Raw genomic sequence first — 22,698 nt, 5'->3', positions numbered from 1 at the left:
TATATATATATATATATATATATTGCCAGTAGTCAGGTAAGGAAAGAGGTTTCATATATTCAAGCGTTCATCTATTTTCACTCTCAACGCTCCATCTGCTCCTCCTGTTCCACAACCCAACTTCTCTTAGCCATGAAACCTACACACCCTCCACTAGATGATACTACAATGAGCCACCTCCCCTCAGCACCGCAGACCCACCTCCACACTAATGAAAACCCAAACTGCCAACTCAGTTTGTCCTTCTCATCAGGCCCCAAAGTCTACTAGCTCAACCTATCCAAACCCCTCCTCTCCTTCTGTGCTGCCAGCAGGTTGCTCTAATCTTCCTGCATTGACATCACCTCTACCCCTCCTATCACAAATTCTAAGGCCACAGCTAGACCCTCAAGTCCTTCTTCTCCTCCAGGAACACCTGACCCAGCATTAGTCCTTCCTCTAAGGGAAGAGGCTTGTGTTGACAGTCTGGTCAGAGTACATGTTTCTTTCTTCTGAGTGAACTTTCTCAAGAAGAAAGCAGACTGGGTTCCTATACTTCTCACTCCTCCAGCTTTATTAAGGAGTTCCAGTATATCACTCAGTCCTATAGTTTGACTTTCCATGATGTTCATATGATTCATTCAAATAATTTACTTCCTGATGAACACAGGCGAGTTTTGGAAGAGGGAAAAATGCACACAGACGAAATTCAGATGGAACATATCCAATTAGATCTGAGGCAGTGCCTGACCAGGATCCCGAATGGAATTACAATTCCACAGATGGTAACTTAGCCAGAGACGGGTTTATTACATACCTTCTGGCTGGCCTAAGAAAAGCAAGCTTAAAGTCAGTAAATTATGAAAACTCAAAGAAGTTGTTCTGGACAAACAGGAGAACCCATTTCAATTTTTAGAAGGTTTCCCAAAGGATTTATTACAATACACTAATCTGAACCCTGAAAACCAGGAAGGTAAACAACTTCTGATGACCTACTTTTTTCCCAGAGCTACCCTGACATAAATGCTAAACTTATGCATTTGGAGAAGGGACTGCTAACTCCACAGGTAGGATTCTTGGTGCTGGCCTTCAATGTGTACCATGAGAGAGACAAGAAAGCCTGAGAACAAAAATACCATATGCTGGCAAAGGCTGTCCAACCAGCTCCAGCTGCTACCTCAGACTCCTTACCTTCTAAAGCTCAGAGATCACCAGACCCTTGCTATAGATGTGGACAGTAAGGTCACTGGGTGAGGGCTTGCCCTGCACTTGGCAAGTAAAGAGGACCATGTCCTAAGTTCCATCAAGAAGAACATTGGGCTGTTGATTGTCCTCGAGTAGCACAGAACAGAGAAGGACACCCCTCCCAGGTAATCCTCCAGCCTACCTCCTAGGCTTGGCTAAAGATGACTGAAGGGGCCAGAGATCATGCAACTCTACCACACCTATTACTAGTAGGAAAGCCCGGGTAGCTATCATGGTGTGTGGTTGGCCCACCTTGTTCCTCTTGGACACTGGAGCCACTTACTCAGTCCTGACAGAGTTTTGGGGACCCATTTCACCTTTGAGTTTTCCTATCGTCAGGGTAAGAGGACAACCTTATCTTCCTCATCAGACCCCACCACTTAGTTGCATTTTTAGGGGTGTATCGCTCACCCATTCCTTTTTGGTAGTGACAACATGTTCTGTAACCTTATTGGGAAGGAATCTTTTAGCTAAGTTGGGAATCTCTATTTCCTTTGCTACTCTCATTTGCCTAAACCCGAGCTCTCCAGCAGTTCTTCTGGTCCTTCTTCTAGCCAGACAACCTACTAACACTATCATGTTATTTCCTTTACCAGCTTCTCAGGTGGACCCCGAGTTTGGGACATCCAGAACCCCTCTGCTGCTAAACACCATTCTCCTGTTGTCATTCAGTTACTGGACTCTACCAGATACAATACTCAAGTTCAATACTCTTCTCTCTCTCTCTCTCTCTCTCTCTCTCTCTCTCTCTCTCTCTCTCTCTCTCTCTCTCTCTCTCTCTCTCTCTCTCTCTCTCTCTCTCTCTCTCTCTCTCTCCAGATCCTCAGGGGACTTAAGCCTATCATTTCTGATCTCTTAAGGAAAAAAAAAACTCCTTTGTCCTACCTCTTTCCCCTTTAACACCCCTATACTAGCAGTTAAGAAACTTAATGGAACCTATCAGCTGGTTAAAGACCTCAGACAAATTAATTCTGCAGTGGTACCCCTCCATCTTGTTGTGGCTAACCCTTATACACTTCTTTCCACTATCCCCTTGGGACTTCTTATTTCTCAGTCCTAGATCTCAAGGATGCATTTGTCTCTATCACTCTTGATGCCCAATCACAGAACATATTTGCCTTTTACCTGGGCAGATCCTGACATCCACTTTTCTACCCAATGTACCTGGACTGATCGACTTCAGGAATTCCAAGACAACCCACACCTATTTAGCCAGGCCCTGGCTTCTGGCTTACTCTCTTTATCTCTCCCTAAATCTAAGATTACACTTTATGTAGATGATGTCCATTTCTGTAGCCCCTCTCTAAAGATTATCCAAGCTAACACTTCTGCTCTTATAAATTTCCTTTCCAGTCGAGGCTACAGGGCCTCACCTTCTAAAGTCCAACTGTCCAACTCCTCAGGTTCCTGTTTGGGAATAACAATTACCTCAACCCACTAGGCTATTAACTTAGATAGAAAGAATCTGATTCAGTCTCTAACTGTTCTTTCTACAAGGAAGATATTTTATGATTCCTAGGAATAGCTAGCTTTTTATATCCCTGAGTTCCTTCCTTTTCCCTCCTTTCTCAACCCTTCTATGAAGCAGCATTAGGCCCCAACCACGAACCTCTTCTCAACCTATTACTTATTACCAAGCCCTTTCAGAGGCTCCAACAGGTTCTTCTTAAGGCCCCAGCCTTACATCTCCCTGACCTGACTCATCCTTTTTCCCTCTATGTACCTGGAAAGGAGGGATTTGCCCTTGGAGTCTTAGTTCACCAACTGGGACCTTCTTTTGCAACTGTAGTATACTTGTAAAAAAAATTAGATCTAAACATCCAGGGATGGGCACCTTGTATTCATACCTTAGCAGCCACTGAGCTTTTTATTCAGGAGTCAAATAAATTAAACTTGGGGTCACCTATAACTGTCCTCTCTTCTCATAACCTGTCCCAGCTCCTAACTTCCGAAGGTTTACAGACTCTAGCTCCCTCCAGAGTTCTGTCTCTTCAGGTAGCATTAGTAGAAGACTCCACACTCACCTTTGAATCATGCCCACCTCTTTCCATTTTCAATCTTCTTCCTCAACCTAGTACTAATCACTTCTTATCTCACTCCAGCGCTGAAACTTTAGAGGAACTATTACCTCATCCTTCACACATACAGGAGGGTACATTGCCTCAAGCCATTTATATCGAGTATAAATATGGAAGCTCCTTTCTACATGAAGGGTCCAAAAAAGCTGGCTTTACCATAGTGCCAGATACTGAGGTGGTGGAGGTACAGGCCCTTCCTACTCACACCACTAATCAACAGGCTGAACTTATAACCTTTACCTGTGCCTTTCAACTGTCACAGAGACAATTTCTCAACATCTATACAGATTCCAAATATGCTTTCCATATCCTCCTGTCCCACACTGATATCTGGAAGTAGCTCGGGTTACTAACCATATAAGGAGGATAAGTAACTAATGCAAACCACATTATGGCCATGCTAAAAGGCCTCCCATCTCCTCACAGCTATTGGGATTGTCCACTCTGGATTCTGCCAGACAAATAACTCTATTGCCTCCAAGGGAAACAGCCGAGCCAATGAGGTAGCTAGAGCTGAGGCCCTTAGGGGCCTGGACTCATCTCACCCTCCTCAGGAAATCCTTCCACATCTCGACCTTCACCCCTGACACTCACCAAACGCTGAACTATCTTCAACAACTCTTTATCCTAACAGCTGAGCATTGCCTGCTTTTGTCAAGAGTTTCTTAACATCGATTACTGCTTCTTGCATAATATGTCAGATGTTAGACCCCAACTCAAGGTATCATAGCACCCCTTTTCCTACCCATCAGGCTAGAGGTTCCCTTCCTGGAACTGACTGCCAACTTGACTTTACCCACATGCCTACTGTCAGACATGCCAAGTACCTACTTGTCTTGGTGGATACCTTATCTGGGTGGGTGGAGGCATTTCCCACAACTAACAAAAGGGCTCAGATAGTCTCTGATCTTCTCTGAGAGATCATCCCCTGATTTGGTGTCGCAGCCTCCTTCCAATCAGACAATGGTCCTGAATTTAATTCCCAAATTTCTCCAATTCTATCTAAGTCTCTAGACATACCCTGGCATTTTCACATTCCCTACCACCCTCAGTCTTCACGTAAAGTAGAAAGAACCAACTGCTCTTTAAAAACCACTCTTGCTAAACTGTCACAGGAACTTCAACTTGATTGGGTAAAATTCCCACCTCTGGTTCTTTTTAAGCTACTAGCTCTCCCCAAGTGACCTCTCCTCATCTTGTCCTTTGAACTCATGTATGGACATCCAGTCCTAACTCTTGGCCTTTCTCCTAAATGCTCTTCCCTCCTAGACCATCTACTCACCCCATTACTTTGCCACCTCCATTCTCTCCTATGAAACTTTGCTGACCAACATCTACTGTGGCAACACACAGTCTCCTGTCCACTGCCTGTCAACATTAGAGACCAAGTCCTCTATCCCCTCCAGATCATCCACACTTATCCTTCTCTCCCAAATGTTATGGCCCTTTTAAGATTATTCTCGTGACCCCTATAGCTGCTAAACTTGAGGGTCTCTCTCATTTTGTCCACCTGTATCATCTCAAACCTTTTATCTCTTTACCTAAAAACAACTTTTCCTCATACATGTCAAACCTAACAGGACTGTGCTCTGTTAAGCTCCAGAGGATATTCAGACCAGCCACCTTATCCCCAATCCTAGAAAATGAGACTCCACTCTGGCAGCTGAACTCAACCTCACTGGATTAGACATGGATTTCTCTCCTTCTGCCTACTGTTCATTTCCATGCAGGGCAGCCCTTACATCTGGAGATTCAAGGTTCAAGAAACCCCCACAGATAACAAACACTCTTTCCAAATAGGGTCAGGAAACTAGATATAGCTGGATGCCAGGAACCGATTCAAATTGCTATCATCCCTGTATATGTTATCCCATCTAAATATTATGATCTCTATACTTGCTTTCTTTTTGACCAGACAAAAGATTATTGTAGAAAATGGCCAGTCAAATATGGGGGCTGTCCATATTCCTCTTGTTAGATACATATGATAGGATCATGGACCAATCATTTCTTCTATCAATACTGCAAGCCACTCTTTTTCTACATACAAGACCCATGGGGATTCCAGGTGGGAGGAGTTGTTGGTAAGCTCTATCGTAAAAATCAGCCCAGGTCCCCAGTAAGTACCATCCATATCTTGAGAAAATATGTCGCAATTGCCTACCTCCTGGATATCGGAAAAGCACGGGAGATAATCAGACACTCTTCTGAGGTCTTTACCTCTTTTTGACATCACCCTTCATAAAAGGCACTAACTTGTCATTTCACCTTTTGCTCTAGACCTTGAGTTTGGCTTATCAACTCTTTAATGTCACCAGGCCTAGTCACTTTAAAGATTGCATGCCCCCCTGGAATTAACTCACAATTGTCACTTACCGCCTCTCCAGTGATACTGCCAACTAACTTTACCTCACCTTTTGTCAGCTGCCCTGACTCCGATATTGCCATGATTGCACACCTTACCTCTATCCCTCTCTTTGGCATGGCAAACTGTTTTAAGAACTCCTGGACATGTTCTGTAGGAATACTAAGTTCCTTAGAGTCCAATAGAACCATAACCCTCGATATACCATGTCTGCCACAATGCCCTGAAGTCTAGAGCATGTCAATTCTTTGTGGCACTCAGGCAAATCATCCCCTACCAGCCAGCTGGTCAGGAGTTTGCACATTGCTACTCCTTTCTCCTGAACTGGGAGTAATCCAGGGAAATGAGCCCCTGCCAATACCAGTTGTAGATATGATAGCTGCCCAGCATAAGAAGACAATTCAGGTCATGCTGCTCCTGGTTGCTTCGGGAATAGACATAGGAGTGGTAATGGAGTTGCAGGGATAATGACTTCCATGACCCAATATGATAGGTTCATTTCCAAGTTCAAAAACAATCTTCAAGAAATGACTGAAACAGATTGATTCTTTAGCAGTCATGGTGCTTCAAAACCAAGGGGGGCTAGATGTCCTAACAGCTAAAGGTGATCTTTGCCTGTTCCTCCAAGAAGAATGTTGTTTCTACATCAACCAGTCTGGGATAGTGAGACATAAAATCCAGGTGCTACAGTCAGACATAAAGAATTTCAGGGAACGTAAGATCTCCAGTTCTGGGCTTTTCAAAAACCCTATATGAAAGTGCATACTCCCTTTCATAACACCTTTTCTAGTCATCATCCTGGTGTTATTTTTCTCTCGCTGCCTCATTAATCTTGTTTCTATATTTCTTCAATGACAAATACAAAAAATTTCTAACCAAACTATTAATCAGTTCCTGTTACAGGATTACCAGCCACTGCCCACAGAAGAGCTGCTGTAGACAGAAGAACCTGATGTGAATGTTTACCAACCGGACCCCTAAGGTGAATGTCAGCTACACCCCAAAATTGATGATGCCCCTAGACAGCAGGAAGCTGCTTAAGAGACATGGCACTCTCATTCCTTTGCCACCATCTGCTCCTCCTCCCCCCGTTTTTCTTCTCCTTATAATGAGAAGAAAGGAGATATGTTAGTATCAGGACCTCTGAAACCTGTGACATCACATAGGCAACAGAGTGACCTCCACACCTGTTGCGAAGGCAACAGCCACCATTTTCCCAGAATCCACTTGGCTCAGCTCCCACCTTTACCTGTGGCTAGGTCACTGTATATAAGGAAGACCCCTCTGATCTCACTCTCTCTCCCTCCACTTCTCTTTCCACTGTCACCTTGCCCTTTTCTCTCTCAAGAAAGCTCACATGGAATTGTTTGGCCTGCTGTGGCCTTTTTGGAGCCCCACAACAATCACAACATTGGTGCTGTGACTCAGGATGATCACAACAGGAACCACTACATCAACTGACTTAATGATACAAGGTAGCCCACTCCTCCTTTTCTAAAACAAAGATATCTTACTTCCTTTGAGGCCATATTGAATGCAATTTGTTCTGTCTGTCTGGACAATCTCATAAAACAAAAGTAGAAAATCCACACAAGAAAACCTGAATCATTTTAGCTACTGTTGAAAATTCTAATTAATCTGTCTTATCTATTTTTCTACTATGAAATATCATTTTTAAGTTATTAGCATCTTCTAAAATATGTTTTTAACTGAAGTGAGATTACATCTCTTCCCTCCTTAGTCTAGTTTTCTGCCTATCCTGCCTTGCACCCCTCCTATTGTTAAAATTCTTTCAAAGAAAAATTTCCTCCTGGTTTTCATGGGAAAACCAGGAAAGAGTAAAACCACAATTGCATACCATCAGAATTTTTCTAACAATAATGTAAAAGTGTTTAGACAAGAATGGTGAGAAGTCTACAGGATTTACGGAATGGATGGGGAGAAGGAGAACACATTCTCAACTGTATGACCCTTCTAAAAAGCTCAGGATGGTTGCTTTTCCTTCTACCAGTTAATATTAATTTAGAAACATTTCAAACTTTTTTAGCCAACTGGAACACTGTTATTTGTTTCCTCCAGGCCATTTCTGTAAGAACCAGGATACAATGTAGAAAATAGAAATTTGGTAAGATGATCTATAGCTTTCAAAAATAAGATCACCTGTATGTCACTAAGTCTACAATTATCCCCAAGCACTTTCTGGAAGACTATGAAACTTGTGTTCTGATAATAATAACAATACTTTCCTTTTTTGTTTCAACCTCTCTCTCTCTCTCTCTCTCTCTCTCTCTCTCTCTCTCACTCTCTCTCTCTCTCTCTTGCTCGTTCTCACTCTCGCTCTGTGTGTGTGTGTTATTTTAGTTTTTCATTGTATAACTACATACTAAAAAGGAACAAATTTTCTAATAAGTGGTGATAAAACAATGTCTTAATCTTCGGTTTCCCTCTTGTTGCTAATGCTCACAAATTTATTCCTGTTAGTGTGATATAGCTTCTCAAGTATTATTTTTAAGAACTAGTATACTACATAAAATTAGTGAATAATAATGGTTTGCTTTCTACCCTGTTCAAAGCACTATGCTAAGGAAACATGATGTAAATAGATTTAAAAGTATGCTCACTGACACAAGGATTCCAGTGGACACATTAAAAACCTAATCCTGTTGTACTCTGGTGATGCTTGACCTTGGATACACAACAGAATCACATGTAGGACACAAGGAATCCAGTGGACAGATTAAAAATCTAATCATGTGGTACTCTGGTGATGCTTGACCTCGGATACACAACAGAGTCACATGTAGATTTGAAGGAAGACTGGCACTGAGACCCAACCTCAACCCATAAAACTGTAGAGTAATCAATGATGTCTAAATACAGTTGTATTCTGGGGACTCAGAGATAGATGCATTTACCTGTAAGTATTGCATTTAGTATCCCAAAGGGCAAGGATTTAGTATGTTTTCAATTGCATTGAATTACACAATAATGCATTACTACTGCTCTAAATATAATTACAGAGCTGCGTCCTGACATGGTACACATCTGCGTTCACAGACAATGTGGCAAGTTTATCTAAAAGGAAAGTGTTACTTATTTATTGCTGTGTAACAAACTGCTGAAAATAAAGTAGCTTAAAGCGATAACATGTGTAGTATGAAGTGATAGCATTGTCTGAAAAGTGCTTGTTGATCAAGTATGATGACTTGAATTTAACACAACCACATAAATGAACCAGATATAGCAAAAGGCTGGCAATATCAGATTGGAGACTCAGAGACAGGTGGATCTCTAGGGCTTGCTATCTAGCAAGCCTGGACTACATAACAACCTTCAGGAACACTATGAAGCCTGTCTCAAAAACTGTAAGAGGAATCATACTCTGAGAATGGCATTTAATGTTGACTTCTGGTCCTCACATATACAAAAACATTCACCCACACACATGAACACTTATGTGAATGTATACATACATACACACACGCACATACACATACATTCAAATAATATATATGCATTTTTTCACTATTTGTTTGGATCACTGAGTGAACAGTGTTTAACTGAGAAATGCTAGCTTAGGGTCTCCTAGGAATGACATCAAGATTTTTGACTGTGTCTCTGTAGTCAAATATAGTCTTAAATATGTCTAGAGAGTTTGTTTCCTGGTAACTCCCCTGAAGGGCAGCCATCTCTTGTTCTTAGTACACTGCTTTTATCCTTTGGGCAATAATCTTCAGCTTATAATATCTATAAACCAGATGTTTCTTATGTTATTAATTATTCATCTGAAAAACTGTAAGCCCCATGCTTTCTTTGTTTCAGGCTTGAAGACATCATAAATTCAGAGGAAAAATGCATACTCACTCCCTAAAATACCATTCTCTCAATAATGTAACAGACAATACAGAAAAGGCTCCAGTTAAGGACAGTTGATTGTCACAAACAGCATCTATAATTAGAATTGAAAACAAAAGTTGTCATTGAACTTGGTGAATGTGATAACTGTTGTTTTTAAGAGATAAGAGGAACTAAAGGTTTTGAGACTCAAGACTAGTTCTTGGAGCCACCAGAACTTTTACTGTTTTATGTCATATCTTATTCAGTAATTTGTTTTTCTATACAGTTTTATGAAGAGGGAAACTTGAATATGAATACAAGAAAATATTTTAAAAAATATATCTATATAACAGTAGGTTGGTATCAGCAAATATCGAGGGAGATAGACCTTGAAATCTTAATGGTGAAAGCAAATACAACATATTCAGGTGTAAAAAAGGAAGATATGTGTTGAATATTCACAAAGCATGAAATCTGAGTGAAACTGATCATCCCATTTTGTTTTGTTTGGCTTAGATTTTGTAGAACTCACCAGCCTGAGAGAGCATTAGGAAAAGTCAAAGTGAAAAGGATATAGGCTTGAGGATTAAAAATAACCACATGACAATGGGAAAAGAAATTCAAGGTCCCAGAGGGCAGCCCTGAAAATGGTAGGAATGAGTCCCTGAAGCCCTGAATGATGTGGTAGGCAGCAGAACCCTTCAGTACCTGCAAAACCAAGGTCACAGTGCACAGAAGAGCTAAGAAACCCATTGTCTGGCCTTGTGACAACTGAATTCGAGCCATAATTGAGTTCTTGGGGTCAAAGATGGAAAACCTGGTATCTCTAGACTGAAATCAAAGGAGTGACCAGCTATTTTCCTCAAGTTTTACAAATGGATAAATAGCAAACTAAATTTGTCTAACTTTTTCGTCACCACCTAGTGTAGAAAATATAAAGACTTCAACGAACATCCACACTCTATACTTCATGGTAAGCACCCTTGTTTTGGAATGCATCATCTGTTAGGACAGGAATCCAGATTTTTTTTTTTAAATCAGGGTCCATGTTGGAAAAATTTGAATAATTTTAGACCAGTCAAGATCTCTCTATTCAATTTTGAATTTCACCATTAGCCAAAATTTCCTAGTTGTGCATTTTCAAGGGCTTATTCTTGCTTTCTTGGTATCTTTGATTCACAGATGCAGTTCACAAGTGATATCACTATGTTGTGCAAGTCCAGTTTCATACTTTTGGAAAGTATGCTTTAATTTGATTTGTGGGTGAAAGAAAAGATTTCTGTATGTCCTATTGATTGCACAGCATGGCATTGTGTTCTATGAAAGAAATACCTAAGGATATCAATTGCCCTTTCAAACATACTCATCTTTGTTCTTTTCCAGCTTCAGAGCTAAAAGAAATTCAGTGGCATCATCACATTAAATTACTTTTTTCTTAATCCTAACAGCAGTGATTAGGAGAGTTTTCTAGATTAAAAAAAAAAAAGTTCATACGAACCTGGAAAAGCTAACAGTGTGTGAAATATCCCTGAAAGTGTGTTTTCACATATTAAAATCCTTGTTACAGATTATGTAACTTTTCATCCAAAAAACACTGGAGTAATTCCAATGTCACAGATTTGCAACAGTCAATCTTTATGTTCATATGAACCACAAGAACACAAAATGGCCATGCTATGAAGCTAATTTTAAAAAGCAGCATGCAATTTTTGAGACGTGTTCATTGATTTAAAAGACAATGTGAGTGCATGTATGTATATGTGTATATGCATGTGTGTGCTTGTGATGTATAAAAAAAGATACAAAAGGTTTAGCTCCAATTGTTATGGGTTAAGTCTTTCCAACTTGTTCAATGCCATGAGCTCCTACAACTAATGTGCTATTCCCTGGTACAGTGGGAACATCAACCTTTAGAGGGTGTCTGAAAAATGAGAAGTGTTAAGTGAATTGATATTTTAGTATGTGTGCATGTACATAAACTTTTCTGGATATGGCTTGTCATTTTCTTGAGTCCATCTTTGGCCCACTTGTGCATATGAATGTGTGTGACTTCATATATGTGAATAAATCTTGACATTTGGATTATTTTTGGCCAACAAGTACATGTGAAATTAGATACACTTGGAACAAAAATATTCAAATGATAAGCCAATTACATAAATGTAGTCTGTGTATCAAAAAATTCTGGATTATCATAAAAGCAATAGTAGTAAAACTAGCTATTATAGAATATGATGATAAAAATATAGAAAATCTCAAATAAGCTATCTCATGCTTACAAAACAATAGACTCATATATGGGTTAGGTTTGATACCAATGTCATAGAAACCCCAGCCAAGTGAAACTTATAAAGTACCTTAGTGGAGTCCCTTACAAGTAAATGGCAGAGGGACAGTGCAGGCCCAAGTACACTGAACTCATGATTAGACAGGTGAAATGAATAGGTATTTGTCATTAATACAGGATGTGACCTTGAGTAGAAATGAGCAACTTGATATAATGGGACCAATCATGTTATCTAAAATACATGTAGCAGTGCTATAAAAATGGAGGTAGATAAAATATGTGACGAAGTGGCAATAAATAGTTCTCTTTCCAATAACCCCAGAGATGAATTGTAAGCTCAGAATAATGGTAACTATTAAATGGAAATCTACAAAAAGAGATATGGCTCTAATCATTTTAAGGTACTTTTTCTTTTTTAAATTTTTTTATTTTATTAGATATTTTATTTACATCATATGATATCTCCTTTCCCAGTTTCCCCTCCTTAAAAAAAAGAAAAAACATAAAACAAAAAAATCAAACAAATAAACAACAAAACTCTTTTCCTTACCCCTCCCCCTGCTTACCAACCCACCCTTTCACTCTTCCTGGCTCTGACATTCCCCTACACTGGGGCATAGAACCTTCACAGGGCCAAGGGCCTCTCCTCCCATTGATGACCGACTAGGCCATCCTCTGCTACATATGCTGCTAGAGCCATTAGTCCTACCATGTGTACTCTTTGGTTGGTGGTTTAGTCTTTAAGGCACTTTTTCATATGTATGAAAATCAAATTTAAACTAACACTGTGAACATACATAATGAAAGTTTAAAACAATTTCCTTTATGGAACAATGAAAATGCCCATGAACTGTTGAGTAAATAATTGTATTACATTCATACAGCAGAATAGCATGTAGCATCCTGATACGCAGACAGCATGGGTGGGCCTAGAGAACACTACACAGATAAAAAGCCTGTTAAAGAAGTAATGATTGCATGACTGTGTTTAAATAAATGATCTAGAGAAAAGCAAAGGAATACTTGGCTGATTAGGGAAGAAAGGAGGGGTTTCAGGAAGTGCAACAATGTTCATAATTTGAATATGGTAACCAATGGACTGTGAATAAAATCTTTATTTGTAAAATCATACTATTTTACTAAACTGCACTATTTGCAGGAATGTTCTATTATATGTGAGTTATTTCTATAAAATACTTTTATTATTGTTATTTTAAATAACATCTAGAAAATCTTATGTAAAACAACAAGAACAAAAAACTTTTTAGGAATTTCTTATTGCTTTAATTTTTGTTTTGAAGATATGAGTTAGTGTAGATAGGGATGTACCTAGAACCTGGAAGTTGTGGGTAGGAATGAATGTGATCAAAAAATATAGGAAAAAATTATTTAATCCAATAAATATAAAATATAAGTATCTTTAGCAATAAATATGTGTGAATTTAAGCTGGACAGTGGTGGCAAATACTGTTAATTCCAATGCTGACCAGAGGCAGGCAGATCATCTCTGCATTCCAGGACAGCCTAGGCTACAGAGGACAGCTGGGGCCACATAAAGAATTCCCATTTCAAAAACAAAACAAAACAAAACAGTATGAATTTATATAATTTATACTAACGATTATACTGTAATAAATGGAAGACAAACACATACATACACACTTTGCTTTTTCCTTGGTATATCTATGAAAACCATGATCCAGCATTAAAAGTCTTGATTAGCGAACCTATTAAAATTACCCAATCCTTGGCATTTTCACTATTTTTTACAGGTGCTTAAGCCAGACTATAAGGGCTCAGGGGACTTTTATTTTCTTTCTAGTAAGTTGAAACTCTCCTGACTTAATTTAAATGTCTTAGAGCATATTGTATCCCTCTAGTGAGCCTGATTCCAATCTTTTCCTGCCTGGCAACCAGTGTCCTTAAAGCTGAGCATGAACATGTTATATCCTCTATGATTGCCATGCCTCACACCAGCATGGACAGTCACCTGGATGCCCTAATAAGGTGACACTGAATTCTCATGCTCCCAAACTGAAGGGTTTTCTATATTTATTTGTGTCCTTATTTTTAAGGAATATTTAACATTTTCACCTTCTTAAATGTCACACTCTATGTTATACTACATATAACAGATAAATTACATATGTGTACTTTATATAAAGTATTTTTTTGTCCTGGATCCAATGAACTTTGTATAATATACACAGTAGAGCTAGGTACTACTCATTTTGATGTCACACAGAAATGTTGAAATCCATATATTTATGGATATTAGGTTATAAATAGCTTTGCTCCCAGTACTTTCCCCTCCCCAAAATGCATAGAATACATTTAGAAAAGCATTTTAATGCAAAATTTCAACAGGAATGTGCTGATAGAAAGTAAACAAGATTAATCAATGTGTTGGGAGCTATGAGATATTAACAAAACCTCTCTGGTTAAAGCAGGTATATGAATCTATTAATAGTACAAGCAGAGAGGAACTTTTAATTGTTTTTGAGACACTTCTTATATTCCCACTTCTGGTCAGAAATGAAATTATAAATACAACTGTGCAACTATCTTTTCAATAATCCTTTATGGATATAATGGGAAAATCTGATATTTATGGATGAGTTATTCATATATATATTTCCTTTAATTGTTTTTTTTTTCAAAGAACTTGGTGCTATTGATCCACTTTTACCCATAAGCAAGTAAAGGTTGCTGTTGTTGAATAAATTACTTGCTTAAGTTCTCCTAGCTAGTATGAAATAGAAATTGGATCTAAGGGAAGTAGACATTGACTTCAAAGGCTTTCTATGTTCTATAATATGTAGTAGTTGTTTTCACAAAGCATTCAGGTTACTGAAGAAACTCAAGGCAAAAATTGATCATCTTTAGCTTTCTAATAAAAGTTTCAATATATTGTATCAGGCACAGACTCAGTAAAGCCCCTCCAGTGATATCTTAACTATGTTTGCAGGTCAGCAGCCACTCTAGATCTCTTTTGGCTACTAAATCCAATGCCTATTATGCCTTATTGATACACATCAGGAAAGTAAATACAAAAAGCTTTGGCTGGAGTTGATATATAGACCTGACTTACCTGGTTTTCCTAAGGCTAGCATTTTAGGCATTGGGTTGGGGAGGATATGGAGACAAACAAGCATGCTCTCCCTGGACATAGTCAGCTATAGTGCTCTTTCAATGACCTTTGGTGAATGGCAGTACCAAACATCATCTGGAGCCCATGTGTGGTGTTCTTTGAAGTAAAGACTGGATTCACATCCTCCAATTTTTATACAATGGAAGCCAGTTATTCCTGCTACTGAAGTCAAAACATACATGTAATGGGCTTTGTCCTGTACCATAGGCTCACATTTAGCAAGTGTCCCATATGGCCAATGAATTTCTAGGAGACACAAAACCTGATCTCACCAAATAAGGAGCATGCAGATTTCTCTGATGCTGTACCTTCCTGCAAGCACAGTGACTGTCCAAGTAGACATCAGAATGAGGAAATTCTATTACAGTGTTTACAATATTCACAAATCCTTCCCAGACTATATCCAGTTTACCTTTGAGAAGAGATTAATCATTGCACCCCTACCTATATTACAGCCACTAAGGAGCTATGTGCCCCTGTCCCCTGTCATCTTTGTTTAGACATGGTAGTTAAGTTTCTTGTAGGCATCATACTAAAGAGCTGTATCTCAGACTTCTCTCAAAAGCTCTCTAGAAATGTGAGTCCAAATACATACTTTCCTCTCAGTTTGGAACCTGAGCTGCATTCCAGGACAAGAAAACACCCACCCCATATTCAATTACATCTAACCAGTTACACAAGCCCTTTTCAAGTTTTAACCCACATTCTTTAAAAGTGGTGCTAAATCAACTCTCAAAATAGGTTAACACTCTTGCATTAACACATTTGGTGATGATATTTTTTTGGCAGGTGTTTGTCAATTTTAAGGAGTTATAAAAGGTGAATGGATTTAAGCACAAAAATCATTTTAAATATCAAGATTAAATACACATAATTTCTATTTCAAAATGTGCACCAAATATGATTGATTACATAACACATCATTTATTTCTCTCTCCCAAACTGCCTTGGCTCCAATTTCAAGTGAAAATGAGAGAGAACACATACCGCATTCCAAATGGAAACAGAGTGATAAGATTTTGAATTCCTCCAAACTCTATAAAAGATGGACCTTGTAAGTGTTCTATCATTGTTACCACCAAGTACTCCATCTTTTAACACAGTTACAGTTCTCACAAAAAGCCTAGAATCATTCATCTTGACCTCAGGTTGAATGAGGAATTTAGCTTGGTCTGCCATGAGCACTGTGGATTTTTTATTTCAACAGATATCAGTGTTAATTCAAGGCTCATGACAAATGACACAAACCATCATCTATGCAGTCTTTTTTTCCCTTAGTATCTCTCTTTTTAAAAAAATTGGATACTTTCTATTTACATTTCAAATGTTTTCTCCTTTACAGGTATCCCTTTCAGATACTCCCTATCCCATCTCCCCTTCACCTGCCTCTATAAGTGGGTGCTGCCCGACCCACTTACCCACTCTCATTTTCTTGCCCTGGCATTTTCCTACATTGGGGCATCAAACATCTTCAGGCCCAAGAGCCTCTCCTCCTGCTGATGTCCAACAAGGTTATCCTCTGTCACATATGCAGGTCACCACCATGGGCCCCTCTATGTGTACTCTTTGGTTTGTGGTCCAGTACCCAGGAGCTCCTGGGGATCTGGCCTGTTGACACTGTTGCTCCCTCCATGGGGCTGCAAAACCCCTCAGCTCCTTCAGTGCCTTTTCCAACTCCTCCAGCAGTGAAACCCCCCATCCCCTGCATTCAGTCCAATGGTTGGCTTCAAGTATCTCCCTCTGTATTTGTCAGGTTCTGGCAGAGCCTCTCAGGAAACAGCTATATCAGACTTCCATCAGCAAGTACTTCCTGGCATCCACAATAATATCCAGGTTTGGTGGGTGTATATGGATGGATCACCGTGTGGGGTACACTCTGGATGGCTTTTCCTTCAGTCTCTGCTCCACACTTTGTCTCTATATTTCCTCCTGTGAGTATTTTGTTCACCCTTCTAAGAAGCACATCCACATTTTGGTCTTCCTTCTTCCTTGGCTTCATATGATCTGTGAATTGAATCTTGGGTGTTCCGAACTTTTGGGCTAATATGCACTTCTCGGTGAGTATGTACCATGTGTGTTCTTTTGTGACTGAATTATCTCTCTCAGGATGATATTTTCAAGCTCCATACATTTGTCTGCAAATTTCATGAAATCATTGTAATAGCTGAGTAGTATTCCATTGTGTAAATATACCACATTTTCTGTATCCATCAGAGGTCTACATAAAACCAGGTACATTGAATCTAATAGAAGAAAAAGTAGGGAAAAGTCTTGAACACATGGGCACGGGGAAAAACTTCCTGGACAGAATACCAATGGCTCATGCTCTAAGAACAAGAATCAACAAATGGGAACTCATAAAATTGCAAAACTTCTGTAAGGCAAAGGACACTGTCAATAGGATAAAACAGCAAGCAACAGATTGGGAAAAGATCTTTCCAACCCTACATTTGATACAGGGCTAATATCCAATATATACAAAGAACTCCAGAGAACCAAATAACCCTATTAAAAAATGGGGAACAAAGCTAAACAGAATTCTCAGCCAAGGAAACTTGAATGACTGAGAAACACCTAAAGAAATGTACAACATCATTAGTATCAGGGAAATGCAAATCAAAACAACTCTGAGATTCCACCTCATACCAGTCAGATTGGCTAAGATCAAAAACTAAGGTGACAGCAGATGCTGGTGAGGATGTTGAGAAAGAGGAACACTCCTTCATTGCTGGTAGGATTGCAAGCTGGTACAACCACTCTGGAAATCAGTCCAACAGTTCCTCAGAAAATTGGATATAGTATTACCTGAGGACACAGCTATACCATTCCTGGGCATATACTGAAAAATGCTCCAACATGTAATAAGGACACATGCTCCACTATGTTCATAGCAGACTTATATGTAATAGCCAGAAGCTGGAAACAACCCAGATGTCCCTCAACAGAGGAATGGATACAGAAAATATGGTACATCTACACCACGGAGTGCTACTCAGTCTTTTTATTGCCAGGTCCTCCAGCACTTTCTCATTCACTTTAGCTCGATCTACAGAGCTCTGGTTTTACAAATAATATTACTATTAAGAAACTGCAAATTTTGAGAACATAGATTAGCAATATTCTGAGTAATAACTGAACATATTCATTGAAAATAATTTCAAACCACTTAGTGTAATTCAAGTATCGGCATTTAAATAAATTGAAAATGCAGTCCGTGTAGATTCATTTCTCTCATAACAATCCATACAGACTTAGTCACTTAGATGTATATGTAAACAAATGATGTTTCGGTGCAAACATGCTCAGCTTTTAGCACATATATGATTTATTAGCATTGAGGAAATGATATCAGTTAACATTTTTTGACCACTGCATATATGGTAATGGTGTGGTGATAGCTAACTATACAGTTGTATTGTGTATAGTTCTGGGTACTAACAAGTTTAATGCTGAGTTAATGACATTAATGCTATTTCTTTTTCTACTTTCTAATATCCATCTTTTATCAAAATAAAAATAGCAATTACTTAAGTAAATACTATAATATTCAAGCAAATAGAAATAATTTAGGAAGAACAAAATTCCAGTCAATTCTGGACAAGAAGAGTCAAATCACAGGGCATTTTCCATAAAGAATAAACTTGTGGTGTTTTCCATTAATACATGAAGTGCGCACGTGTGCAGATGCATGTATGCATATGTGTGTGTGTTTGTGTGTATGTGTGTGTTGCTAGAAAGCAAACCCAACTTTACACAATAGGTAGATAGACAGACATCCAATCAGGAGCTCCAGATCCAGCTCTGTATTCACTTTTTAATTTTTTAAATAAATTTCTAAATATTGGGAACATAATAAGGCAATATTTTAATATCATGCTCTACTTTGTACATAGCTGTAAACACTGGATTTATGCTCTGTGTGTTCTTAAATCATAAACATCTACTTTCACATATAAAATGCAAGTTTAATCTAGTGGAATTATTTGTATAAGAATAGTAGTGGGCCCTTATTCTAAACATAAAATATGATTAATACTAAATTTCATCCATAATCACAGGTATTAGCCTGCTTTGCTTTTCTTTGATCACAACTATTACTTGAAAACATGGAATGAATTCATAATTAGTGTGAATGAACAATGTATAGGTAATTCTGAATAATTGCCAATAGCAGTCACTGGGTAGATGCTGAAAAAAGTATATAATTTCAGGTAATTATACTATTTTATATGTGCTACATGTATTTATTATAATAATATTTTGAGACAAAGATTATTTATTCCTTCCTATTCACTTTGAACCAATGTTTCCTAACATTCTGACTATGGGGTCCCCTTAATGACTCAGTTTGTAAGGCTGCAGGCTGCCAGGCCTGATGACCTGACGTTTAATCTCAAAATCCACATGCTACAAGGAAATAACGAATTCCCATAAATTATCCTCTGTCTTCCATGTAAGTACCATGGCAAGGAAAACCCCATACCTAAATGAATAATATAAACAAACCAATACATAAATAAACATAAAATAAAAGTTAAAGCTGAAAAAATAAAGGCTGAACAGGATTTTTAATTATACAGTAGATAATTTACTACTTTTTAGATTTTAAAAAACATAGTCAAATACAGAAGATTGTTGAATTCATATATTATTATATATATAGTTTTAAATATTTGCTAAGTCAAAGATAGATGTAGCTTTTGATAAGTCCCATAGGGGCCGGTGAGAAGCAAGGTCTTCAGTACATGCCTGACAGCACGGATTAAATTCCAAGAACTCACCATGGAAAAGAGAACCAGTTCCTAGAAGTGGACCTTTGATCTCCACACATATACTGTGAAACACACACACACACACATCTACACACAGACATGTGCAAACATATGAACACACATGTATGCACACAGGTGAGTGTGAACACACACATTGCATGCATGCTATATTTCTATGACTTAAATATGTTTGCCACACCTGTATCCTAAATTTAGTAAAACATTGGAAATTAGAATGAAAAATAGCACTAAACAACCTCCTTCCAATATTTAAAATGAAAATGTTCAGAGCATATAAGAAATGATTATCCTCGATAACTACATTCCAATTATCTAAATTATAAAATTATAATTTATAAATTAGCCAATAATAAAATGTAATGTCTATGATTTCTCCTGTAATCACAAAGTAAATATGATGAGTAAACATCATATTGGAAACTGTGGAGCCTTTTATAAAAATTAGCAAGCTCTCACTAAGTTTGCTACTGTGCACCAAATTCATGAGGAAGTGTTAGTACAGTAAGGATTAAGGTATCTTTTGATAAAAAAAGAAAAGAAAAAAACTGAAAGTGAAAGGATATAGGATAGACATTCCAAAGGATGTTGCTAGGATCAAAATACATTGTAAATATATGAAAATTTCAAGGAATGCATGAAAATATACTCCATTAAGAAAATATAACAAATGAATTTGTGAATTGCTCTTTCCATGTCTTTGAAGAATTGTGTTGGGATTTTGATGTGAATTGCATTGAATCTATAGATTGCCTTTGGTAGGATGGAAATTTTTATGTTAATTCTGCCAGTCCATGAGCATAAGAGATCTCTCCATTTTCTGAGATCATCTTCAAGTTCTTTCCTGAGAGACTTGAAGTTATTGTCATATAAGTCTTTCATTTGTTTGGTTAGAATTACCCCAAGATATTTTATCTTATTTGTGGCTATCGTAAAGGGAATTGTTTCCCTAATTTCTTTGTCAGCATGTTTATCATTTGTATAAAGGAAGGATAATGATATATTTGAGTTAATTTTATACCGGCCACTTTGCTGAAGTTGTTTATGAGCTGGAGAAGTTCTCTGGTAGAATTTTTGGGGATGCTTATGTACACTATCATATCTTCTGCAAATAGTGATACCTTTATTTCTTCTTTGCCAAATTGTATTCGCTTGATCTCTTTTTGTTGTCTTATTGTTCTAGCTAGCACTTTGAGTACTATACTGAATAAATATGGGGAGAGTGGAATCCTTGTCTTTTCTCTGATTTCAGTGGGATTGCTTCAAGTATGTCAATTTGATATTGGCTATTGGTGGTTTGCAGTAAATTGCTTTTATTGTGTTTAGGTATAGGCCTTGAATTCATGATCTCTCCAATACTTTTAACATGAAGGGATGTTGTATTTTGCCCAATGCTTTTTCTGCGTCTAAGGAGATGAGATGTGAGTTTTTCTTTGAGTTTGTTTATACATTAATGGATTTTCATATATTAAACCAATCCTGCAACCCTGGGATGAAGTCTACTTGATTGTGGTGAATGATAGTTTTAATGTGTTCTTAGATTTGGTTTGCAAGAATTTTATTGAGTATTATTGCATTGACATTCATAAGTGAGACTGGTCTGAATTCTCTTTTTTGGTTGGGTCCTTGTGTGGTTTAGGTATCAGAGTAATTATAGCTTCATCTGGAAAGGAAAAGCCTAGAATAACAAAAACCATTAACACTAAAAAATGGCTGGGGGACTCACCATCCTTGACATCATGCTTTACAAAGGAGCAATAGTGATATAAACTGCATTTTATTGGTACAGAGCTAGGCACATTGATCAATGAAGTAGAATTGAAGACCCAGAAATAAAACCACACACTTACAGACACTGATCTTTGATAAAGAAGCCAAAAATATACAATGGAAAAAAATGAAAGCATCTTCAATAAATGGTGCTGGTCTAACTGGCTGTCTGTACATAGAAAAATGAAAATAGACCCATATTTGTCACCTTGCACAAAACTCAAGTCCAAGTGGATCAAGGACCTCAGCATAAAACCAGATACACTGAATCTAATGGAAAAGAAAGTGAGAAAGAGCCTTGAACTCATTAGCACAGGGGAAAATTTCCTAAACAGAACTCCAATGGCTCATGCTCTAAGATCAAGAATTGATAAAATGGGACCTCATGAAACTGAAAGCCTTTGAAACTGAAGGCAAAGGACATAGTCAATAAGACAAATCGGCAACCTACAGATTGGGAAAAAATATCTTCACTAACCCCACATCTGATACAGGGCTAATATCCAAAAATATAAAGAACCCAAGAAGTAAATCACCAAAAAAAAAAAAAAAACAAAAAAACAGCTCAATAAAAAAAATAGGGTATAGAACTAAACCGAGCTTTTACAACTGAGGGATTTTGAATGGTTGAGAAGCACCGAAAGAAATGTTTAATGTCCTTAGTGATCAGAGAAATGCAAATCAAAATGACCCTGAGATTTCACCTTACACCCATTAGAATGGCAAAGATCAAAACCTCAGGTGACAACACGTGTTGGAGAGGATGTAGAGAAAGAGGAACACTCCTCCATTGCTAGCGGGATTGCAAACTGGTACAACCACTCTGGAAATCAATCTGGAGGTTCCTCTGAAAATTGGAAATAGGTTTACCTGAAGAACCTGCTATACCACTCTTGGGAATATATCCAAAAGATGCCCCACCATACCATAGGGGCATGTGTTCCACTATGTTCATAGCGGCCTTGTTTATGATAGCCAGAAGGTGGAAACAACCGAGATGTCCCACAACAGAAGAATGGATACAAAAATGTGTCTCATTTACATAATGGAATACTACTCAGCTATTAAATAAGAGGACATCCTGAGTTTTGTAGACAAATGTCTGGAACTAGAAAATATGATCCTGAATGAGGTAACTCAGACTTAAATAACATTCATGGTATGCACTCACTAATAAGTGGATATTAGCTAAAAAA

The 22,698-nt window shown here is 38.1% G+C and overlaps 1 protein-coding gene and 1 long non-coding RNA gene across 36 annotated transcripts in view; one reads left to right on the top strand and one right to left on the bottom strand.

Moving 5' to 3' along the window:
- Nrxn1 (neurexin 1) overlaps positions 1-22,698 on the bottom strand; it is a 1,104,407-nt gene that overhangs the window by 305,175 nt on the left and 776,534 nt on the right. The gene's annotated exons all lie outside the window — the stretch shown is intronic.
- LOC116080250 overlaps positions 1-22,698 on the top strand; it is a 27,621-nt gene that overhangs the window by 876 nt on the left and 4,047 nt on the right. Inside the window, exons 2-4 of one of the 2 annotated variants that reach the window (XR_004114365.1) lie at positions 6,559-6,649; positions 7,016-7,142; positions 8,688-8,813. This is a non-coding gene — a long non-coding RNA (uncharacterized LOC116080250). Of the gene's footprint in view, positions 1-6,558; positions 6,650-7,015; positions 7,143-8,687; positions 8,814-22,698 lie in introns of those variants that run through there. The other variant, XR_004114364.1, reaches the window with a different exon arrangement.

The sequence above is a fragment of the Mastomys coucha genome, unplaced genomic scaffold (assembly GCF_008632895.1).
Source record: "Mastomys coucha isolate ucsf_1 unplaced genomic scaffold, UCSF_Mcou_1 pScaffold6, whole genome shotgun sequence".
Lineage (NCBI taxonomy): Eukaryota > Metazoa > Chordata > Mammalia > Rodentia > Muridae > Mastomys > Mastomys coucha.
This window is presented reverse-complemented; position numbering and strand designations above follow the sequence as displayed.